A 24,004-nucleotide genomic window follows, 5' to 3' on the forward strand; every position below is an offset into this window, starting at 1 on the left:
CCCATGGGCGGAGATATGTTGCAGACAACTCTACTCCTCATTGGCTCATCTGCCGCAGCCCGTCCTACCAACCAGAGTCTGGATTAAAGCTTTGTTATGTGCAGAAGCTGGGTGTAAGTCATGTTAATCCCCCACTAATGCATTCCTATAAGTGATCTGTTTCAACAAGACGATCCAAACAAGCTTCCTGGAACGGGTATTAATTTGACCGAGGGCACCATAGATTTTTTAGGTCCATGCCAAATACTTTTTTTTTTTGTCTTATTAGTTTTTCATGCATTCTGTTGCAGCAGTTGCACAGCGATGAGGGGCCTCTGTTGCTAAGATCCATTAACATGCAAATCCTCCTTTCTAAAAAGTTTCTTTTTCTTCACTGGAAAGGGAGGCAAAAGGCAAAAATCATAGGGTGAGGAAAACAGACAGTATGATAAACAGATGAGAACAGAGACAAATGCAGATTTAAAGAGGATCCAGTGACATTAAACCCTTACAACAGCAGACAACAGGCATAAAATACAGTTAGGGACATATTCACATATTTACCTGAAATGATACCAAGTAAATTGATCTTCTTTTATTAAGGTTTACTTTAATAATGTCAGTAGATTCTCTTTATTCAATTTACTGGACATAATCAAGCGAAATAAATGAAGCTCAAGTTTTCACATTATTTCTGACAGCCATCATATTAAAAATGAGTCACGTTGCTAACTGATGGCTAAATGCTCTAAAATGAGCTGCACATTTAAGTGAGAAATGACATTATTCTTACTGAAACCTAAATCCATCCCACCTGATCCACTCCTTTTCCTGTATGTGTAATTGAAACATTCATAAACTCATGAGATTACAAACTATTATTTCAATCTTTTTAATGATCATCATGTTAATTTATTCATGTTTAAAAGATGTCACATTAGAGGATTGTCATTTTGCCATTTTAACAAAATGCTTCTTCTCATTCTGCAGACTGAGTTAGAGGAGGGAAATTAAAAACACCTTTCTGTTAAAGTGCTGCACATTTAGAAAAAAATTATAATTATACAAGAACAGGTTGTGCATGTTTATATGCTTTCTGGGGTTCAACCGTTCACACAGTTTACACGCTGGCATCTATGATGATGCATCTGTGTATAAATTATCCCATCATCTTCAGTACTTTTAATAAGAAGTTGTTTTTTTGTTTGTTTGTTTGTTTGTTTTGTCTCTCTTTCTCTCTCTCTCTCTCTCTCTCTCTCTCTCTCTCTCTCTCTCTCTCTCTCTCTCTCTCTGTGTGTGTGTGTGTGTGTGTGTGTCTATCAGCCCATCTGTTAGCTGGATTACACAAAAAACATGCTTTCTGTGATAAAATGAAATGTAACCATGTGGGGGGACAAGTGGGAGCAAATGAAGAACCAGTAAAGTACGAACCATTAAACTGTTATTATCTGCATCTGCATGTTTACAGATTCAGGTAATTCAGAGGCTTTCCTCCCCATCCCCCAAAAAGTCCCAGTCAGTTCTGATTGGTCAAATCAAGGAGCCTGATCAGATGTCATTTTGCATCGTCTTTCCTGAAATGTGAAACAACAAAATCATAAAACAAAAGAAGAAGAAGCGTGTCAGTGGAGCCCAGACTTTTTATTTTATTTTATTATCATCAACATTGTTAATGGCTTTAACAGGAAATAACAATACACCATCAAATATGTCAACAAAATTACTTTTAGTCATTGTTGAGACCAGTTGGGGTGTATGGGGAGAGTTGGACCATGCCATAACCTTCAACAAATATTTAAAGTACACAATAGATTTTAGTCTCTGCACCCTACAATGTTAATATAAAAATTGCTTTTACAGATTAAAATTATTCATTTGAATTAAATTTAAATGTACCTGAGATAGCCAAAATGCTGATTTTCATCATTTTTCCTCTGGTTCTGCTGCCTGATGTTTTTGGGTATTAAAAAAAACAGCAATCTCCACAAAGAGACCATGCTTTGTTAGAAACACATACAAAAACATTTATTTCCATTAATTTCAGAGGAAACCAAGTTAATCTTTTCATGCAGATATTCTGGATCCCATTTCTTCCCTCTGTGATTAAATGATGACCAGAAAAAGAAACAACTGAACTGAATGCAGCCTGTTCTGTGCCGTTTCCTCTAATTAAAAATCTGAATTAAAAACAGAAGAATAGTAACACTGATCTAAAATGAATAAAATAAATGAATAAAATAAACTTGCTGCTTGTCATCCATAATATTCAGCCTTTCGGTAAATTTGTACCTAATTTTGAGACACGGCTGAATTAAGTGTGTCAAGTCAAAAAACATCACCAATATTTGCTAAAAGGATTTTTAACCAACCTTCACAAAAGTTATCATATGGATGATTTTTTTTGTTTGTTTGTTTGTTTGTTTGTTTGTTTGTTTTCATTATGCATCATTTTATATTTTTAATACTTTTGTTAGTGTAAAAATTTAGCAAAGTTATTAAAATTAAAATGTGGCAAAGTGGCAAATGTGTTTGAAGGTGAATATGTTCTCTCTAGTGGATCTAAAGGTAAACTTTATATGTTCAGGATAGAAAAAGTTCCCAGCCATGATCCACTTTTAACACTAACCAACAATTTTGATTTGTAACCCAAAGAAAGTGATGTTATACCTTAAAGTGGTACTATGTAATGTTTTGATCTTAAGAATATGTGTTTCTGACTCATTTGGATGATATACTGACATTTATTATGTACATTCCTGGAGTCTTCATTGCTCTACAATGTCCCGAGGCTCTCTCTCTCGCTCTCTCTCTCTCTCTCTCTCTCTCTCTCTCTCTCTCTCTATATATATATATATATATATATATATATATATATATTGCAGATACTAGGCAATAGCATGTAGTTTTTAAACACAAAATTAAACAGTTTTAGTATTTGCATGTAATTAAATGATGCACTGCTGGGATTTTAATGCAATGCACTAAGTCCAGTTTGATTAAATAAGTTAGGAGCAGAGCTTAATGAGGGATTAGGTCTTTAAAGACCTGTGTACAGCTATCCCTGTAGGTAAGTGTACTGTCATGTTACCACATTCCACCTCAACTCCCCCCCCCCCCTTCAATCCCCCCCAACCAGCTCTGACACAGTCATCCCAGCCCCAGCACCTCCCCTCCTCCACGACCAGATCAAATTCATCATCTGTCTCCACAGCCTGATAACAGCCCAGCACCTCATTGATATGTGCTGGATCCAGGCTGCAACTATGTGGGTGCTCACGGCTCTCTCCAGGATAAGCTGGTCCTGAAATGCAAGTAGTTTACTTAATCCCTGTTTCAATGGGCAACAAAAAAGACCGATAATGTTCAGGGAAGCAAGATACACTCAAGGTGTGTCCCAATTCAGGGTCTGCACACTTCCGAGTGTACAGACCCTGAATTTGGACACACCTAATATATTCTATAAAATTAATCAAGTCTTGTGTTCATTCCTCATCAGCCTCAGCCTGCCCATAACAAAAACTGGACAGATAATGTTTAAGCACACTGAAGCTAGCTTTGCTGAATGTCAGACCTCTGGCTGGAAAAACATTTTTAATCAATTATTTTATTACAAAGCACAAACTAATTTGTTTTTTTTAACAATAACCTGATTAGACAGAGAAAATGATTCGGTTGTTCTTATAAAAGTGACCCCTCCAAACTTTTGCTTTGTGAGTGAAGCTACATCACATTTGAAAGGTGGAGGAGTGGCTATTATGTTTAAAGACTGCATCCAGTGCAGCAGATATCTTATAAAAACTTTGCCTCATTCGAATATGTGGCTCTCCAGATGATCTCTCCCTCTTTTGACACACACCCACCACCTAAATATAAATAAAGTTTTTTGATGACTTTGCTGAACTGCTTTTGATAATCTATGTTGACTTTGACAGTGTAGTTATTGTTGTTTTCTTGATAAATTTGGTCTATCTCAGCATGTAAGAGAAAAAAATGCACAATAGAAGACGCTGTCTGGATCTAGTCATCTCTAAAGGTCTAAATTTTTCCAAGGTTGTGGTGATGGATGTTGCTCTGTCTGATCATTCCTGTGTTTTATTTGAGATGCTTTTATTGCCAACAAAAAAGCCCATAGAGAGGTTACAGAAACGGTACATTGGTGAAAATACCACTGAAATGTTTATACAAGCTTTCTCTCCATCATCCCCTGGCCTTTAGTTGATGAGCTTGTGGATCATTTCAGTAGTAAGATTACGAGCATTTTAGATGGCATTGCTCCCACCAAGCTGAAATTGGTTGTTGCCACAAAAGAGAGTTCCATGTGAAAATGGTAACAGCTGAAAACCCTGGAGCTGAGAAATGCAAAATGATCTTTCTTTTCTCATTGCTGATAACAGAATAATGCTCGTGCCTTGTTGACAGACCAACTAAACTTCTAGGGTCAGTCAGCCCAGAACGTCTGTCCAACTGGGCCTGTAATAAGGTAGCTTCTATCTTTACTGAAAAAATTCCAAAAATCCGGCAGTAAGTCAGCGCTTCCATGCCAGGGCAGGACATATGTCTTCACTGTGTCCACTGAGAGACATGAACACCATGACACACTTTTCTCCAGTCAGTCCTAAAACCCTGGATGAGATCATTGGCCATCTGAAAACCACCGTTTGCTGTCTTGATTTTCAAGAATGTTTCAGGATGCATGACCTTAGATATCTTACAGATTGTCAACATGTCTCTGCTTTCAGGTGTCTTCCTACAGACCCTCCAAACAGCCGTCATCAAGCCACTACTCAAAAATGAAACCTAGACTCGTCACTCATGAGCAGCTACAGGCCGATATCAAATAGTCTTTCAAACAGTATGTAAGCTGCCACACTAGAGACAACAGGACTTTGAACTATTTGTGTGCTAATGTCAGGAATGCATACACATCCACCCCCCTCCCCCCTCTCGGTCGCTCTGATCACAACCTCATCCATCTGCAGCCTGAATACACGCCGGAGCTGCTGAAGCAGTCTCCACAGAGAAAGACGGAAAATCTGAGCCACAGAGAGACTGTTTTAACACAAATGTCTGGGACGTTCTGTGTAGCCAACATGGAGAGGACGTCCCAGTCTGACCCCCGGCATCACAGACCATATCAGTTTCTGTGCCATCCAAGAGAGTACGTTGTTTTCCCAACAACAAGCCCCTGAGATGAAATCTCTGCTGAATGAGAAGAAGAGGACTTTCATCTCTGGCGACAAGGAGAAGCTGCAGAGAATACAGTGGGAGCTTAAGTACAACATCAAGAGGTGCAAAAAAGCCTATAGGCAGAAACTGGAGCAAGATGTATGGAGAGGTCTGAAACACATCTCTGGCTACGGCAAAAATGGTCAAGCCACCATTGGAGATCAGAACTTAGCAAACAAACTAAAACTGTTTTTCAACAGATTTGACTCTAAATACCAGCAAAACCAAGGAGCTTGTAATGGATTTCTGCAGAAAATCCCCCCACACACACTGGTGAACATCCAGGGGTCAGACATTGAGCTAGTGGACTCATTTAAGGCAAGGCAGTTTATTTGTATAGCACATTTCATGTACAGGACAATTCAAAGTGCTTTACATAAAACAAAGGCATTACAGATATTTAGAAATGGACAGAGACTTAACAAACTGGTTAAGAGAGATGGATCTGTCTTGGGCTGCTTACTCCACCAAATTAAATTAAAGACTGGATGTGTGAGATTTTCCTTCAGTTAAATGTAGGCAAAACTGAAATCATGGTTTTTAGAGACAAGGAAGAAAGAGTAAAAGTCAGCACTCAGTTTGAAACAGCTAAGTTCAAATCTAACAACCAAACCAGAAATCAGAGAGTTGTCATTGACTCAGACTTGAATTTCAGCAGTTCCATCAAGATCATCCTGAAGTCACCCCATTAGTTAAATAACATGCAGTATCAAGGATTAAAAGGCTGATGTCTCAGCAGGAAGTAGAGAAACTTGTCCATGCATTTATCTTAGGTAAACTGGACTACTCTAATGATGTCCTCACAGGTCCCCCAGGTCAAGTCCATCAAACAGCTGCAGTTAGTCCAGAACGCTGCTGCTCGAGTCCAGACTAAGACCAGGAAACTGGATCACTTCAATCCTCAGATCTTTACACTGGATTCCTGCCTGTCAAAGAACTGACTTCAAAATCCTGCTGTTAGTTTACAAAATACTGAATGATTTAGGACCAAAATACAGGATATTCTAGTTTGTCATTAAAAAACCAGATCCCTCAGGTCATCAGGGTCAAATCTACTTTCTGTTCCGTACCAGGCCAAAATATTGAAGCTCTTTAAAGGATGTCATTGCAAACTGTAAAAATAGAAAACAAGAAGGAAAAACCGCCTAAAATATACATGAAAGTAAACAAAGCCTATAAAACTCCTAATGCCACTGGCAAAGGTAATATGAAATGCAACGCAGCCCATTGATGGCAGACAGCACAAAACAGGATTGGAACATACTAATCACATAGCAGCATCCATAGTAACCACCTTAGCAATGATTATGCAAGACCTGAGAGAATCTTTGTAAAAACAACAGACTGTTTAGCTTTTCTGTTTAATGATCTAATATGTTTAAGGTCCATTGTGCATGATAAGCAGCTTTTCATTGTTTTCCACCGTCATGCTGAGGATTTGAGGTCTGCCAGCGGAATGGATTCCCGTTGGGCGTTAGGAGTCTTCCTCTATCAGTACTGCTGATCAGCGATATGGATAAATGATAACAGCCCACTGTCCCATATGAATGGGCTGATAACCTCTGATAATGTCAATTCAATCGAGTGAGAACATCAGAGGCCTACTCAATAAGAACATTTTATTGGTTATTCAGTGTCCGACTATACATTTTTTTTTTATTATTACCAATATTACCAATACATATTGAATTGATATTAGGAGATTAAAATTATCTTTCCAATCACATAAATGAGACAATCAAAGAGTCGGTGGACAGAATTTACTCAAAATGATCTGATGATGAAAAAAAAAAAAAAAAAAAAAGAAAATCATAACTAAACTACAAAAAACACCCACACACAAAAAAATCCCATTTTCATAAAGCAAAACGTTCATAGTGTAGCATAACCAGTCAAATTATGATGAAGATATTAACAATATGTTTTCTGCCTTTTTTGTTGTTGCTTTGGAACCAGAAATGTCCTGCATTTTAGCTCATAGCAGCCACAATATGAGCAGAGTAAAAGCTATTAACTTGACTTTATTGGAGGCAATCCTTGTGTTTAAGCTTTCATGTTCAGGGTAGCATCATCAGCAGGTTACACGTATTGTTCTATCTTAAAGCATGCTTTTAAGAATAAAATATTGCCCTTGATGGAGGTCTGAGTGCCTTGTTTCTGTTTAATGTCATTTAATTTTCTTCCTCAAAAAGTAGAATATTCTTTAGAAAAAGTCAAGACAAACAAATGGAAAGACAAAGAGATCTATGAAGGTGTCATGCATGAAAGGTTATAAGTAATATCTCTGAATGGAAGCAAGTACTCAGGAGGACATTTTTGTGCAAATATATGACTGGATAGCAGTTAAATGTGTAAATAAAGTAATAATATGAAGAATTACTATGCACATTATTCCACTGCATTTGCGCTTGCCTATAGCATAACGGAGGGACTTTGATTTCCTTCCAGCACTTCTTAATCATCTCCGATCATTCATGGGTCACATGAATATTGTCTGTGTGCTGTGACCTTTCACCTCTTGATCTCCTGACTACTGACTGTTTGTAATCTTGCTGATCTGGGAAATTGGATGACAGCGGATGAGTAAATCACTGGAATCCCTATATTTTTGGTTCAAAAATTTTCCTTTTGTGTTTATCTAGTTTGTTTTACGCTAAAAGGTGCGATATATACTTTGAACGTGTAACTCTGAGCGGTTAAGTCAAACATAGTCTTGCTCAGCCTTTTAATCATTAAGCTTTCTGTTCATCCTAACAGAGTTATCACAGATATCCATATAAATATATTTACTCTCTATGAAAAAGCTTTCATTTGATAAGATAACTTCTCTTGTTTTTATCCTTATTTTAGTTTTAGTTTTCTTTTGAACCTATTTAAACATAGTTGTCCTGTTTGCAAGCATCTGTTCTACTAAAACATCCGTCTCTCAGACGGGGTTTAAATTGGGCCAAGAGAGGGCCTTAATCTAGAACAGTTAGTCTTGTCCTAAAGTATGGATTTATAAAACATCTTTATTTATCTTTAAAACTCTTTATTTAAGCATCTAGAAAAGCCCCAAGCTCATGCTAGACTTTTATTTGCAGATTTTTCATCTGCTTTTAATACAATGCAGCCACATCTTCTTATTGAGAGGCTCCTAAATGAATTTGGATTGCCCCACCAACTAGTTCTCTGGATATTGGATTTTTTGACTATGAGGAAACAGAGAGTTCTGGTTAATAATCGTCTGTCAGACTGTGTCACTATATCAACTGGTTCGCCGCAAGGCTGTGTTTTATCGCCTCTTCTTTTTATTTTATATACTAATGAGTGTAAAAGCACCTTTGAACACAGCTACTTGGTTAAGTTTTCAGACGACACTGCGCTGTTGTCTCTTCTCAGTGGTTCAGAATTAGAACATGGAACTGTGCTCTCTGATTTTATTTCTTGGTGTGATTTAAATTTCTTGGAGCTAAATGTTACAAAAACAAAGGAGCTAATTTTTGATTTTAGACGTAAAAAAGATGTTGCCACTGAAAGTATTATTCATAATGAGGGTGTCGAAATTGTTTCCTCTTATAAGTATCTTGGGACTTTCTTTGATAACCAACTTAAGTTTGATGTCAACACTGCAGCTGTTCTGAAACGGGCACAACAAAGAATCTACCTCTTAAGGAAACTGAATTCGTTCTCAGTTAATCCCAGCATTTTGTGTAGGTTCTATCAGGCCTTTATAGAGAACCACCTGTGTTTTTCATTTATCTGCTGGTATAACTGTCTCACTCTCAAAGACAAGAACAGTCTCAATCGCATCGTGAAAACCTGCTCTAAAATCATAGGAGTGCAGCAGAGGGACCTGGCTTCGTTCTGTAATAATCAGATTGTCCAGAAAGCGAATATCATCTTGTCTTCATCAGGCCATGCCTTAAAAAATGAGTTCTCCTTGTTGCCTTCAGGACGTCGTTATGTTTTACCATACTGTAAAACAAACCGTTATGCAAAGTCTTTTATCCCATCTGCTGTTCGACTTTTAAATTCTCTGTAGTTTTTTTTTTTTAACTTATATATTTATTGATCACCAAGCTCTTCTCTTTTTGTGTCTTTTATGTACTGTATGTGGTTTTTATGTTTTATGTTATGATGCTGCTCAAACTAATTGCCCCTGGTGGGACTAATAAAGTTGTCTAACTAACTAACTAACTAACACAGACTAAGCAGAGATTGATAAAATAAAACCAGATTAATTTAAAACCACCTGTGTTACTCTAAATTACCGGGATTGAGCTGGCCCATGAAACTTAGAGTAGACCCAGAAAAATCTAATATCAAACGGAGCTGGAGAGGAAAATCCAGGGATAACAATGACCACAGAAAAGAGACTGCCATCATAAAACTTTACTGAGGCTAACTTACTAACTTTACTGCTTGACAAATTAAAATGTTCTTTTAATAGTGCCCCATCACTGAAGGCCAACAGAAAAAATTTGCTGTGAAATCCAATGAAAGACGCCACGTGTGATTAGCCGATTGCAAGTCAACAACACAACAGCTTTACATGAGAGTTAAAAACCTTTATTAACTCGTTGTCTTCATTAACTGTGTTTGTGTTTTCAGATATTATAACGTTGGCATTACATCTTTGATTTAATAGAGTTTTGTAGAAGTAAATGAAAAAAAACTTTAAAAACAAAAACTTTTACCGAACCCTAACGAAGAAGATTAAGTCAGACTGGGAAACGACAACTGAAGATGCCAACCAGCTGGATGATTTGCCATCAGGAAAAGTAGAGAAAAGCAACTTTTGGAGAGTAGACCAGTTGTTAGGACCAGCCTTAATCTCTGTCTGGGAAGCTGTACCGAGAAAAAATATGGAACAAGACTGTTAAATGGCGGCATTCCTCTTAGTGAATGCACTCAGATTAGTTGTGATTAATTCCAACATGTGCGCTGAGCATTAGATACACTTACTATACATGAGTGTATTTAAGCAGATGACATCTGGATTAGCACATATACCTCTTGTTTAGAGCAGCTCTGAAATTAAGCAGGAAAGAGGGAGACCGATCAGCTCTAAGTTCAAACCTCTGTGCAGCATCAAATTATGTATGAGTCTATCAAGCTAAACTATAATTACATGACATGTTTAACACACGTTGTATTTGTTTTGTAGGACCTTTTTAGAGTACTGCAAGTATTTTTATGCTTCCAGTGTGTGCAAATAATAATGTCCTCACATGAAAAAAATGCAAATAATTCTTCACTATACCTGTTGAGTTTTGTATTTAAGGTCTACCACATCAAACAAATGAAGAATATAGAATTTAATTCAAAAACTAGAATCAATTTCATGTTTCATAGCATCCAAAGACAGATATGCAACTGGCAACAGTCTTCCTTTATACAATAACAGGGAAAGTGAAACATACAGCAGGTTTCCAGGTTTGCTTTTGTTCTTACAAATAATAGTTGTTTGTTCTCTCCAACATCTGCAGGATGTCAAGAAACAGAGCAAAGTAAACTTTTAACACAAAACAGTTTACAGCTGCAACAGAGAACGTGTTGGGACGTCTGAGCGACAATGCTGGTGCTTTTTGCTCATCCAAGTCTCACAACGTCATTACAGTTTTTCTAAAAAATGATTTATTTTCTTTCTCTGAGCCAGAAGTACCACTTGTCAATTCACAAGAGACCTAAAGAGATATTTGAAGTCATTGTCAAGCATGCTTTAAAGAACATGTTTAAAGGAGGAGAACAAATGTCAAAAACATGTATAACAACACAATTAATCCAGTCAGGAAATGTGGTTTGGCCAAAGGAGTCCGATTTCTGAAAATAAATGTGGTTTCCTGTAAGGTTTCTTCAATATCTGCAAACATGTTCATGATATTTATTATATACAGTTCATGTAGTGAGTGCACAAGCTTTTTTTTTTATCTCAAAGATGTGGTTCGTATGGTATGTTTTTTTTTGTTTTGTTTTGTTTTTTTTTCAATAAACTAACATTTATTTTATTCATCTAAAGAGCTAGAAATGTTGTTTGTAATTAGTTGCATGTTTGTTTTTAAATTCCTGGAAATTTCCCACTTTATCTCAAGGTGATGCCTTCAAATGATTGTTTTGTCTAACCAGAAGTCCAAAACACCAAGACCTTCAGTTTATATACAGGAGAAAATTCACAGCAACGTGTTTATTTTTTACTTGAAAAGATGTGGATAGATGTATATAATGTATCACAAGAGGAGGCAACAAAGTTCAGATCATTTCTATTTGAACATTTTTTATATAAAAGACACAGGTCATATGTAGAAAAACAGACATTCAGCTTCTGAATGGTGGCAGTAATTAAGAGGATGCCACAAACTAGATGGATTGTGAGCTACATTAAAACATTTCTCCGTCACCTGAATTCTTCCCTCACAGTGAGTTGTTGACTTTATTATAAGGAGAAACTTCACAGATAAGTCTTTTCATCTTCATAAATTCTTTACCTGTTAGCAACGGTTTCTGGTCTGGTCCTCCTGGGCATGGCGCGGTACCTCGGGGGGTGGGGGGTGCCTCTGGGTTATTGGGGCTTGGGGTCCCTTCGCTCTGGCCACCCTGGATGGCCGGTGCCTGGCAGGGTCAGCAGTTGCTGATCTTGGCCCGCCGGGTCCATTGTCCCGTGGCCTTGGGGGGCTCTGGCTGGGGCCTTCCTCGGGGTGGGTCTGAGTAGTCTTTGTGGTGGGGTGGCTTGGGTTCGTGCTCCGGGATTGCTGCTGATCATCCGGGTCTCTGGGCTGGTCTGCCTCTAGCCTCCGTAGAGGCGTGGTCACATTTGCACAATCAAACTCATCTCTGCTCAATCCTGACTCCTCAGACTCTGCATGCTGACAGTCACTGAGTTGTCCAGTTGGTTTATACACTAATAGCTACTTTTGTTTAGGTTTTTTGTGTGTTTGTGTGTGTGTGTGTGTGTGTGTGTGTGTGTGTGTGTGTGTGTGTGTGTGTGTGTGTGTGTGTGTGTGTGTGTGTCTTTGATACTTTGGTTGTTGTTGTTGTCTTGGTTACGTTTTTTTTTTTTTTTTTAAACACCTGATGACTGCCAACTTAGTTTACCTGTAAAAGCTGGAAGACATTCTCAGTGTTTCTGTACAGGTGTAGCAGCTGGTTGTCTGGTGTTAGGTTGGATTGAAGGTAGTTGCTTCTATCTACTGTATGTTTGTCTCCTCTTCCTTTTTCCTCTTTTGTTTTTACTTTTCTTCGTTACGGTCCTTTTTTCTGTCCCCAGCAAGATTATATAAATTCCATAATTCCAAATAAATAAGATAAAACAACATATTTAAATAAATAAATAAAAAAAAGAGATTATCAAGAGGAGCCTTATACCCATAAAGGTCCTCTGGTAAAGCAAATTTGTTCGGCACAACACAGCAACCAGACCATCATTTTGCTTGCTACAATGCTAGACAGGCCAAGTTAAAAAAAAAAAAAAAGAAACGGTTTCTTTAGTTCGGGTGTCTCACTTTGGTGGATATTTTTGGCTTTAAACACAGAGATGCACAGTTAGAGAAAGAGAGAGAGAGAGAGAAGAGGGAAGCTCACAGAGCTCTCCCGGCAGGCAGTGTGTGAGATCTGGGGCCCCAGAGCCCTTTGGATGGCTCATGCTGAATGAGTGCCCCAAAGAGGTGACCGGGCTCATTGAGAACAGGTTACAAGGGGAAGGGAATGCTTTTGCTCTGTGTTTGGCCCCCTGACCCACTATCCAACGTCTGCCTTGGCAGCTTTGAAACTCAACATATTTATTTGCGACGCTCTGAAGAGAGAGGGCGGAGCGGCTGTCAGAATAAAGTCATCGTCCTGCTGACAGCTTCATCTGCCGTTGAAGGGCAGCTATGACAGGCACACAATGTCGCTGCGTCAGCCAGCGCTGAGCAAAGGACTGTCATATGCGGACATGCTGGGAACCTCCCCTCCTTCCCCTCTCCCAAGCTCTCTTGATATGCCAGAATTATTTCTTTGGCCCAGTTAGAAACGTTTTTCATCTCACTTTATAATACAAAGATGCCAGCTGTGTAACATGTGGGAACTCTCTGCTGCTTAGCTTTAGTGAGCTTTGTTTATATTATAAAATGAGACGTGCAATTGTGAGCAGTGTCTATTTATGTTAACATAAATATTGCAAACATATCAATGTTCCCTTTCAGTTTACTTTCACGAGATTCACCTGAAGTCAACTTTCTTAAGTTTATTTCTTATTTAGCTGCAAATGGCTTTGCTTTAGATGTGTAAGTAATTGATATTTCTAAAGATAAAACAGAAAATTAAATTAGGTTTGTTAAATCTAAATGGACATACTGTAGAGCAGGATTGAAATGCATAAAAATATACCTCTGTATTCAGGCCATCAACAGGTAATTACCATAGTAAATGCCCTGGGTGGTGAAAGCAGCAGCACTGTGACCAACTGGCGTCGTGCTAAGGGGCACCCGGCATCCTTTCCTATCAATAAGTTCTCATCTGAGTTATTCTCCTGATGGGCATCCAGCAGCACTTCCCTGCAGATCACAAGGAGGTTTCAGCATTGTAATGCTGCCCATGTATGAGGGGTTGTTCATGCAAAGAAGAGCAGCAACACAACTACAATCATAACCAAGTTTTTAGAATACATTTGGAAAATGGTCTATGATGGAGTGTTCATACAAGTCCTCTTCTGTAAAGGTAGTGAAATGTTTCTCTCAATGTTAAAGGAGGAGGCTGAACTAAATTTGAATACTTTAAACCCTCACATACATATAAAATTCATATTTATTTACTATGTTATCTGTAACTCCCACTCCGCCAAAAAACAACTTTCTGATGTTTTTAACATGGCAAAAGCATGCTATGCCAAATCAGACATGATTTGGTTGATAATTTCTGCTTTTACCAAGTGGCAACCTCAGGCAGTAAAATGTGAATCCTATGCGGAAGTGCAAAAAATTGCAGTTCACCCCCCATCGACTCCAAAACAGAGTCAATCTTCATAGACTCCCATGTTAAAAATTATAAAGATTAATAGGTCAAGTTCACCTTCATGTCAACTGTGAGGAGGGTGAATTTTTTTTTTATAACTTGTTTGTTTAGATGTTATTAATTATGTTATTTAATCTTTAAATTTGGTATCATTAGGGATGTGTCCTTTTGATTGACAGGTATACGCGCAAGAAGGGAGAATGTAGCACAAACGCGGTTTTTAGCCGACTTACAATGAGCTTTAGCCCACCTACCTTCATTAGCCGGTTGGCTACCATTAGCTCCAGGTTAACTTGGTTAGCTCTTAGCTACAGGCAGCTAGGAGTTTGATGGGTGTCAATCATCCACCCCCACCTTCACAGTCCCCCTCTCAGCTCCACCTCTTTGCGCATTTTTGGATTTTCCAGGAATGACGACACATGTGACGTTGCCATGAGGGCGACGGTGGGAACTGCCAAATGAGCTTCAATTCAGTTCTTCAGAAACCTACGGGTGACGTCACGGAGGCTCCGTCCATATTTTACATACAGTCTATGGCTTTTACTCTGCACCACCTACTGTCTAAAAAAAGGCGAAGCCAGACAGTATTTTCAGCATTGACTATTCAGATTATTCAGCACTTATCAATCCTAACTACTTGTAGGATGGTGCTACATAGCTAATCTGCAGCAGTAAGCTTGCTTGCCTGCTCCTGGTCAAGTGAAAGTTAACTGCAGAAGGCACTCAAAGTGTTCAAGCTAGATATGGTTGGGAGCTAGCAGTGTGACCCCTTACATAGTAGAAGCAAGGCCAAGTAAGAAGCTGCTGTACTCCTAGAATTAGCTCCTTCAGCAGAGCGCAAACTTCTGGTTTGCTTACAACCCAGCAAAGACTTTGTTCTGCTAACTCCTGGGTCAGCCCTCGAGTTAGCAGCTTGGCAGCTTTCAGCTGTTCCAGCTCGGTTGAGACGTTGCACTGCTAGCAAAAACTTCTTAATGTAGGCTTCAATTTGGAGTTACACAGATGAATTTTTAGATAATATTAGGTTTATTTTCATTAATTTTAGATAAAAGATGTATAACTGCCAGAAGACTTTAAAAAGTTGCATCAAGTAATTTCCTTTTTCTTATTACCTGAATATGGTCCCAACAAGTACACACACTAAATTCCTGCTACAGGTTGCTGTGTATCAGCAGAAGATAAATTTAATTTAATAAGATGCAGCCTGATTTTGACACAATCACAAGTACACGTTTTTCACAACTTTAGTACTGCACAGCTCCTGGTTTAATGTTAAATGTATGTTTTCAAACCTGATTGAACATCCAGCAACTACTGAGCGCCTTGCATGGCAGCTTCCACCACCAGTGTGTGAATGTGTATGTGAATGGTTGAATGTGATGTATAACGTAAAGAGCTTTGGGTATCATTCCAGGTACAGTAAAGCGCTGTATGAATACAGACCATTTACCATTTCTTAAAATTAAATAAAAATGATCATTTCAATCAAAATTTTAATCTGAAATTATAGATACAATACAATACTGGGGCTGCACTGGTTAGAACTGCTGCCTCACAGCAAGAAGGATCCTGGTTTAATGTTCACCCTGTGCAAGCGTGAGTTGTCTGCTAGTTCACCGACTTCCTCCCATAGTCCAAAGACATGCATGTTCGGTTAAATGGTCACTGAAATTCTCAGTAGGAGTGAAAGTAGTTGTTTCTCTGTGTTGGCCCTGTGATGGACTGGTGACTGGCCGGGGTGTACCCCACCTCTTAACTGGTATAGAAAATGGATGGATACAATACACTTTATTGTCCCCATTTGGAAATTTGTCTTGGACTCTATTGGTGTTTTATTTTGGCCGCCTTTACAAAATCAATAATTAGCCAACACAAACAACTATAATCTACAATACAACCATCAAGCTACACTGCACGTGTTTAACTGGGACATTATAATTTCAGGTTTTCACTTGTTAAAGGAATTGGACCTGCTCTTAAACATACAGTGGAAAACCCATCTGGATTAAAACTCAAACCAGCACAAAACCCTTACATCCTAATATTCAAACAAGGGTTCAGCAGCAGGAAGCTTGTCCTCTGGACAGGGTGATACAAGTACACAGAGAGCATGACATATATGTGTACCTGCCCAAAATGAAAACCTACTAAGTAGCCTCTTGTGCAAGACTGAGATTATGAATAAGGCAAATAACCTCAGGCTTTTTCTGGAATCTAGTTGTTTTTGTCTTAATATACTAGTCGTTTGTAAGAGGGGAGAATTTTACTAAGACAGAATAAGAAGATGATTTTTCCATTTGTGGGTCAGTTTGTTGAAGTCTGTCTTTATAGATTTCTACTAGAGGTGGATATAACACATCCCGTGGTCTTGAGATGGAAGTTGCACCAACTTATTCTAGTTAACTAATTTCCAAAAAATAATTTTTAATGTAAAGGAGTTTGGGTTGCATAGAATACAAATAAAGGTTGATTGACTGATTAAGTCAGAGGCTTGTTCAGGCCCACTAAGACTAAACTTGATCAAAAAGCAACTGAAAAGAAAACTTAAATAGCTGCTGTACACAGTTTAATGTTTTGTTTCCACCAATGAGTTCGGCTCACGACTTTGCATTTCCACAACCAATTGTACCCATACAATAGTAAACAGTATAGCAGCTGGACAGTGATACATGCATAAGCTACATAAAGCATGATGTAATAGCATGATGTCATAGTGGCACGAAAACCTTCCTTAAATTATAACGAAGAGTGCAACACAGAAACAAAGGTGGAGAATGGTAGACATGCTGCAGTTTGTGTTCATTCTTCATGGCATGTGGTTTTTAACAACAAACAATTTCTGGCAGTTTGCTATTGTTCTCATTGCCAAGTCACATAGGAAGTGATGACTTTTGACCAAGCAACAGACTGTAGCGTCTTAGGCTCTACCATTTTGGTTCACATTGGTAAGATTTGGAGCCTGATGGAGGGGTCCCAAAAAGTGGGACAGTGTGTTCTCGATTGTCTGATACCCTTTCCAGTTTTTGCCTGTGGAAACACAAAAAAATATGTACCAAACTGGACCCGTTGGTGGAACCGGAGCTTAATGTTCCATTTCCACTGAGTGGTATGGTTAAGTTCTTTTTGGTTTGGTTTCCATTTTAAAAGGGTTGCATACAACCAAACCAAACTGAACCATTTCTGGGCTTCCTTGCGTTGTAGGGCTATATGGTAGACCATAGTTAGGGCAAAACTACTGGCATCACACAATACAGTCCACTGATTGGGGGACAGAAAAATGTCACTTCTTGTGACAAAAGCGTGAGAGATAAAAATCCTGTAAGAATTCAGTTGTTGTTGTTAGTTGTGTCACATTTGTTGTCATGAAACCCATATGATACCATGCTAGGCGTTTGGGCAAAACCTTGACTACCTAGTGAAGGTCCGACTTTTCATAGCCCTGTTTCCACCAGTGAGTCAGGGTCAGTATGGGACAGTTTGGTTGGGTAAACCCTGATCACTGTTGCAGTTCCACAGCCAACCGTACCCTCATCCAGTAGGTAGTGTATTGGCCAGATAGTGATAGATGCATCAGCTGCGTAATAGCATGATGGAATAGCAGCGCAAAGCCTTCCTTGAATTATAACAAAGAAGAACACAACTCAGTAACAAAGAATGAGAATAGGGAACATTCAGTAGTTTGTGTTCTTCCTTTAAACAACAATATATTTATGGTATATTTACACACAGAACTGTCTCCGTTTTGTTCTTATTGCCAAGTCACACAGGAATCAATCAACAGATTTTATTGTGTCAGGCTCCACCCTTTTGAGTAGGATCAGTAAGATTGGCATCCCAATGGAAAATTATTAAAAAAGTGGGACGGTTCGAGTTGGATATTTTTGTACCCCTCCCAGTTATTGCCTGTGGAAAAAGCAAAAAGTACCAATCCATACCGTACTGAACATAACCCACTGCTGGAAAAGGACTATACAGCTTTGGCTTTTATATGAAACCTAAGATAATTATAAATAATTAAATAAATAAATATGGGGAAAGGTGCTTTCCACAGGCTGTCAAAGCGCAGTCTGTCCAACAGCAGAGTGGAAGAAAATATAGAAGAATAATATTGCATTCCACACACTACCACTAAATAAAACAAGATGGACTTAGTTGCAGCATTAATCGCCTCCCATACACTCACCAGGTCAGCACTAAATCTCCCAGCACCATCTCCTCCATCAGCTCAAATTACCGTCCACCCCTAATTGATATGAACAATAACAGAAGAAAGCTTGTTAATGGTGAACATAATTGTCCCAGACAAAAGGCCAAACACTGCAAATCACACTTTACTGCAGGAGCTCGCAGGAGGCGACGTCTGGGCTGCAGCCAGTGAGTATGGGGCGATATTTCACTACAGATATCCATCTACCACCTGAATCACATTTCATTACTGGATCACCCATTGAGCAGAACACTGGACTCCAGAAGCTCTGCTTGCAGCCCAAAGACTCAACATGGCAAAAGTGGCAACGCGACTGTCCATGCGCAAATTAAGAAATCAAAGCAAGAGAAAGGATGCATTAAGTTTTTTTCTATAAAAAGTTATTACAAAACATAATAAAACCTAAAAACAAGAGGACAATTAAAGGTTAGCGTGTGGTTGTAAGTGGAGTACACCAGTCTGTGTTTAAGTGTTTTTAATTGTTTTTGGCTCTTCAATAAAGAAATTAATCCAGCTTGTTGGTGTTAAATGAGGAGGATGAGGCTGAGATCCTTGAGTGTGCTGATAACTACTTCGCTACTTGACAAGCTGCTGAGAAGAGGAGACCTATCAGCTGAGATGTGTTATTCCAACTCCTTTTTACTCCTCACACCCTCCCTCCCAACCCCTTCCTCCACCCCCACCTCCTCCCAGCATCCCCTGCTGCTGTTGTTGGGGTGGTCTCTGCCTCTGCTGTCACCAAGCTGCTGGTCTTTCAGCTGTCCTGCACTCTTCCCTCCCCTCCTTTTTTTTTAACCACTCTCTCAGGCGTCACAAGATTACTGAAGCAGTGCTGACATCTCTATCAGTCTGACCTAACACTCTGCCCTTTTCCTCTCCTGCTCCTCCTCCGCCTGCACTCCAGAATCCATCACACAGCCATGAGCTACTCACCACGCATAAAAGCAGCAGAAACAGAAAAACGCTGCAAGAACAAGACATGAAATAAACACTTTACTTCCTCCAGCCCTCAAAAAGCAATTTAGATAAGATTCCTTTCCCGTCTGAGAAAGACATTTCCAGTTGGTAACGCCTGAGGTCCGGTTGGCCGAGGTATGATCTCTGCAGACACAATTTGTTTAAATATCATATTACTCTCACCAATGCAGACAATTTTTACACTTGGCCGTGCAGCAAAGAAGAGATGAAATAGAAAATATGGTTCTAGTAAGGAGGAAATGTCCACAGAAATCAAAATATTTGAAAGTGTTTTTGTACATTTTGAAGTGCTGTGCATGTAACAAGAGTATAACAACACATGCTCCATCACGGAAATATGGCCCATCATTGATGCAAATTCCATTGTTTTAAAAAAGCATTGGTGGAACAGAATACATTTAAAGTTTAAAGGCAGATAATTAAAGGCAGAACAATTCACTGCACATATGCAAATGAATATGGATAATTTAATAATTCACAAAAACATATTTCACGTTTAAATGCAAAGAATTGGATGAAGATACAAACCATATATCTAACAAACGTGTGATTATTTATTTTAATTTATGGATTATTGATCAATACAGCAAGATTTCTTTTTGTTCACAACTAACAATTGATTAAACATTCAATTCCATCTACTCATAAAACTTCATCTGATAGATCGTGTAGCTACTTCATGTAGGAACTGATCGTAATGTGATAAAGTTGGCTCAACAACACAGAAATGTCTCAAGTTGTTCTTTATTCATCGCTGTCAAATGTTAACTTAAATTAAAATATTGAAAATCTTTTTGGTAAAACACCCACTTAATGTTGCTTTAATTAGTTACACATAAATAAACTGGAATTAAATTGAGGCTCTTCTGCTAATTATGTAAGCAATTATATCTAACAACCAATTAATTTAAAAACAACTTTATATTTCTATGAGAAGGAACTGTTCTGCTTCGGAGAGGCTGAGCAAATAAACTTTTATGCATGAGGAAAGTGTGAATTAACATTGTTTAATTAATGATGACTGATTTAGTATGAACCAATCCCAAAGCAATTGTAAATTTGATTAAAGATTAACAGGAAGAAATTAAAGCACTCCTGAGTTGAAACATGCATTTAATCATAAAGTTTGGTGCATTAAAAAAGCACAAACATATACATATACGTGGTAAACATATGACTACGTTTGTGGCCACGTATCTGCCATTTAATTTGTCCTTTTCAGCACAAGTACTCTCAGTGTTCACAATGAGTCTGACAAACAAACCAAGGACAACAACAGTGCCCCTCATTCTGGGTTTAATAGTATTAAAAGAGCATGTTGACAGTATTTTAGATTCTGAATAAAAAACTACTTGAAAATAACAAGTGCATGCATCATATTGGGAAAAAGTGCCCTTACTGGATCTTATGGGAACTGCTCGAACTTCAGATGACGACAACCAACAGCAGTTTTATTTCTGCCTGATCTGTTTCATTAGATCCGTATTTAAACAATTATATGCCCTCAAAGTGTAATTTTGGAGTAATATTTATTTATTTTTATGCAGATTCTTTTGTATTTTTCTACACTTTGTAGGTTAGTTTGTCTGCTACTGTTCTCGGCTGTTTTCTTTCTTTTTAAAGTAATGTTATCAGTGTGTAATGTTATTGTTCCTGCTGAATATGGTGATTTTAATTTTGGTCTCTTTTTACAATTTATATTGAATTTGCCCACTGAATGCTGTCTTTGCTCTGCAGTCGCATTCATCCAATCACCCCCCAGTGTTAGCTTTTGAGATTTGTGAGGGGAATGATTTTCATCTGCAAGCAAACTGCTGTCCTTGATAGAATTCCTCCATCGGTCGACAACGGGCGGCGTTATTAAGCAATTTCGAATGACACAGTCTGCAGGGGGGCCTGCCAGTGGAAAGATGCTGTCCATTAGCTGTCAACAATGACCAGTGGGTCTACCCTCCCATGGGACTGGCAAGCAAGGCATCGTCTCATCCCGAGTCTGGCTGAGAGATCACACAGGCCCCATTGTCTCAAGCAGCCTGGAGTCTTATTGTAGCAGCGCCTCTGGGAAAGGACAAGCCTTCACGTCCGTGTTCTATTAAAGAATAGGCTTTCTCCTGGCCAAGGCCACGAAAACTGTAAGGGATGAATTTAGGGGAACACATGGAGGCCACGGAGTAGATTTGGAATGAGGGCACCCCTCCTTTGACGAGTTTGGACTCCCCTTCCAGACCTCCCTCTCCCTCTCGCAGTGCTGACCTCCCTTCTCCACCTCTGTTTAATAATGCCTGGGCCTTGGTCATTATTTTGGGCAGATGGAGACGGGGGCAAGCAGTGAAAGGAGTTGGTGTCACTCCTGAGGAGAGGATGGTAGGGATGACAGAGAAGAAAAAGCGAATCAGAGAAAAGATCAAAAGCAGAAGCTCGCCTTTCACTCGCCTGAAAGCGCTAAAGAGGATAAGAAACGATCAGGCCTGGGGTCTCCTGTCCTCTCTGGCAATTAGACTCAGCTGATGGAGAGAAAGGCATGAATGGCAGGGTTCAAGGCCCTCTCTAGGACTCACACAACGGGAAGGAGTTTTTTCCCCGACGCCTCCTTTATTTTCATCTCCTTTCAGAGTGTCAGAAATGCAGCTGAAATATCTCTCCAAAAAGACAGCACAATCCCCAGTGCCAAACCTTAATCACGGTGGCTGATGAGATTGTGTGTGTGCGTGTGTGTGTGTGTGTGTGTGTGTGTGTGTGTGTTGAGAAAAAAACACATTCTTTTCACAATTCATCTTTACACTTTATATGAGCCTAGGATTCAAGGGCGGTATGTTAGGTTTATATGTGCTAATTTCCATGAATCGAGAGGACACATGTCCTGAATGCACCGCTAAATGCAGGTAAAAAAGAATAATTTATTGTATTTGAAGAAATGTTCAGGGTTACATAAATTAAATTAAATGGAAACCATTTAAGTGGCGTTCTTCATTTATTAAGGTTTAAACTAAGATGCATACAGATGAGTAAGTTTTTGGGACTATTATAAATTAGCATGCATGCATAGGTAACCAAATGTTCCTCCTGCCCCTGATGGAGGGGCAGCCATAATGGCTTTTGCAAAATGACTCAGACATCTTCAAATGATTTAATATTCCTTTTTTTTTCTCCTTCTTTTTTTTAGGAGTACAGCCACAGCAACATGTCCCACAGGAACCTATTACCATCTTCTACATATGCAAGAGTTTCAATAGGCCGTCGATCACCTCCACAGAGGGACATGCAGCTTTTTCTACAACTTTAACAGCTTGTCATAAAAGGCTCACAGGGGATTTCAATTACACAGGTCATCAGAGAGAGAAGAAACTATTTGGGTCACAAATTTTATTTGATAAAGGTTGTGAGGAAACCAATTGTAAAACAAAAGAAAGATGAAACTAGCAAAGGTTAGTGCAGTTGAGGAGCAATATACTACAAAAATAGGACAAGATTGACAAAAAAAAGCATTGGGTGGAGATGAGATGTTGAAAAAGTAGGTTTGTCTGTGAAGGCCTCCCTTAACAGTTTATTTTGAGCCTGGCAGAAAGGACACAAACTCAAAATCCTCCTGTGGACACTACTGCACAGGACAGTATAAAGACCCTGAAGTGAACTGAATCAGGTACCAAGCTACCTAGGGTCTTTCCACAGCTGCTCTCTACAGAAGCTCCACAGCCTCCACAGAGTCCTTGAATATGTCTCCCTCTGCCAGCCTGTGTCCCCTGCTTGGCCTCTCACAGGCTAAGTTTCTTCCTGAAGATAAAATCTCCCCCAGATGACCAATCTCTCCAGCAGAAAGAAAACCAAGAAGATGAACCAGATGATGACAACCCTTACAACTATGGCTCCATCATGCACTATGGAAGAACAGCCTTCGCCATTGAGTACGGACTGGAGACCATCACCCCCATTTCCAGTCCCTACGTCCATATCGGCCAAAGGCAGGCTTTGTCCTGCTGGGATGTCCAAAGGATCAATTTGCTCTACAGATGCTGAGAACACCTCTCATGAGTTATCTGAAAGGAAAAAGGCTACCAATGAGCTGCATGATATGGAAGATTCTGTGATTATATAACTAAATAATAATCAGAATCATGATTAAATGAATAAATCTCTGATATGAAATTTAAATCTTAACAATTATTAGAAGAAAATTAAAGCAAAAGTTGATGTTTTCTGTATTTGAATTAATACTGATGGTATTAATGTAAATCAGTTGGTTGCACCCATGAAAAAATAATTTTCTTTCCCACTGCCAAACAGCTTATTCTATCAACTCTTCTTTGGTATTGTTTATTGGACTGGATGACTGAAGTCAGAAACAAGACTATATTGGCAATTTAATCATTCATTTAAAAATTTTAACAAACAGGGACGTCAGTAAGGCAAGGCAAGGCAAATTTATTTGTATAGGACATTTCATGTACAAGACAATTCAAAGTGCTGTACATAAAACATTACAGCAGGGTGCAGAAAGTAATACAAGTGCAGAAAAACAAAGATTAAAAGAAACAGAATTAATTAACAAAATCAGAAAGAAAAGGCTAAAATAAAATAGATAAAATGCAAGAAATAAAGTTCCAGGATGGGGCAAGACAGTATTAAAACATAATCAGCTTAAAAGAA

Source organism: Melanotaenia boesemani, chromosome 1, assembly GCF_017639745.1.
Source record: "Melanotaenia boesemani isolate fMelBoe1 chromosome 1, fMelBoe1.pri, whole genome shotgun sequence".
Taxonomy (NCBI): Eukaryota; Metazoa; Chordata; class Actinopteri; order Atheriniformes; family Melanotaeniidae; genus Melanotaenia; species Melanotaenia boesemani.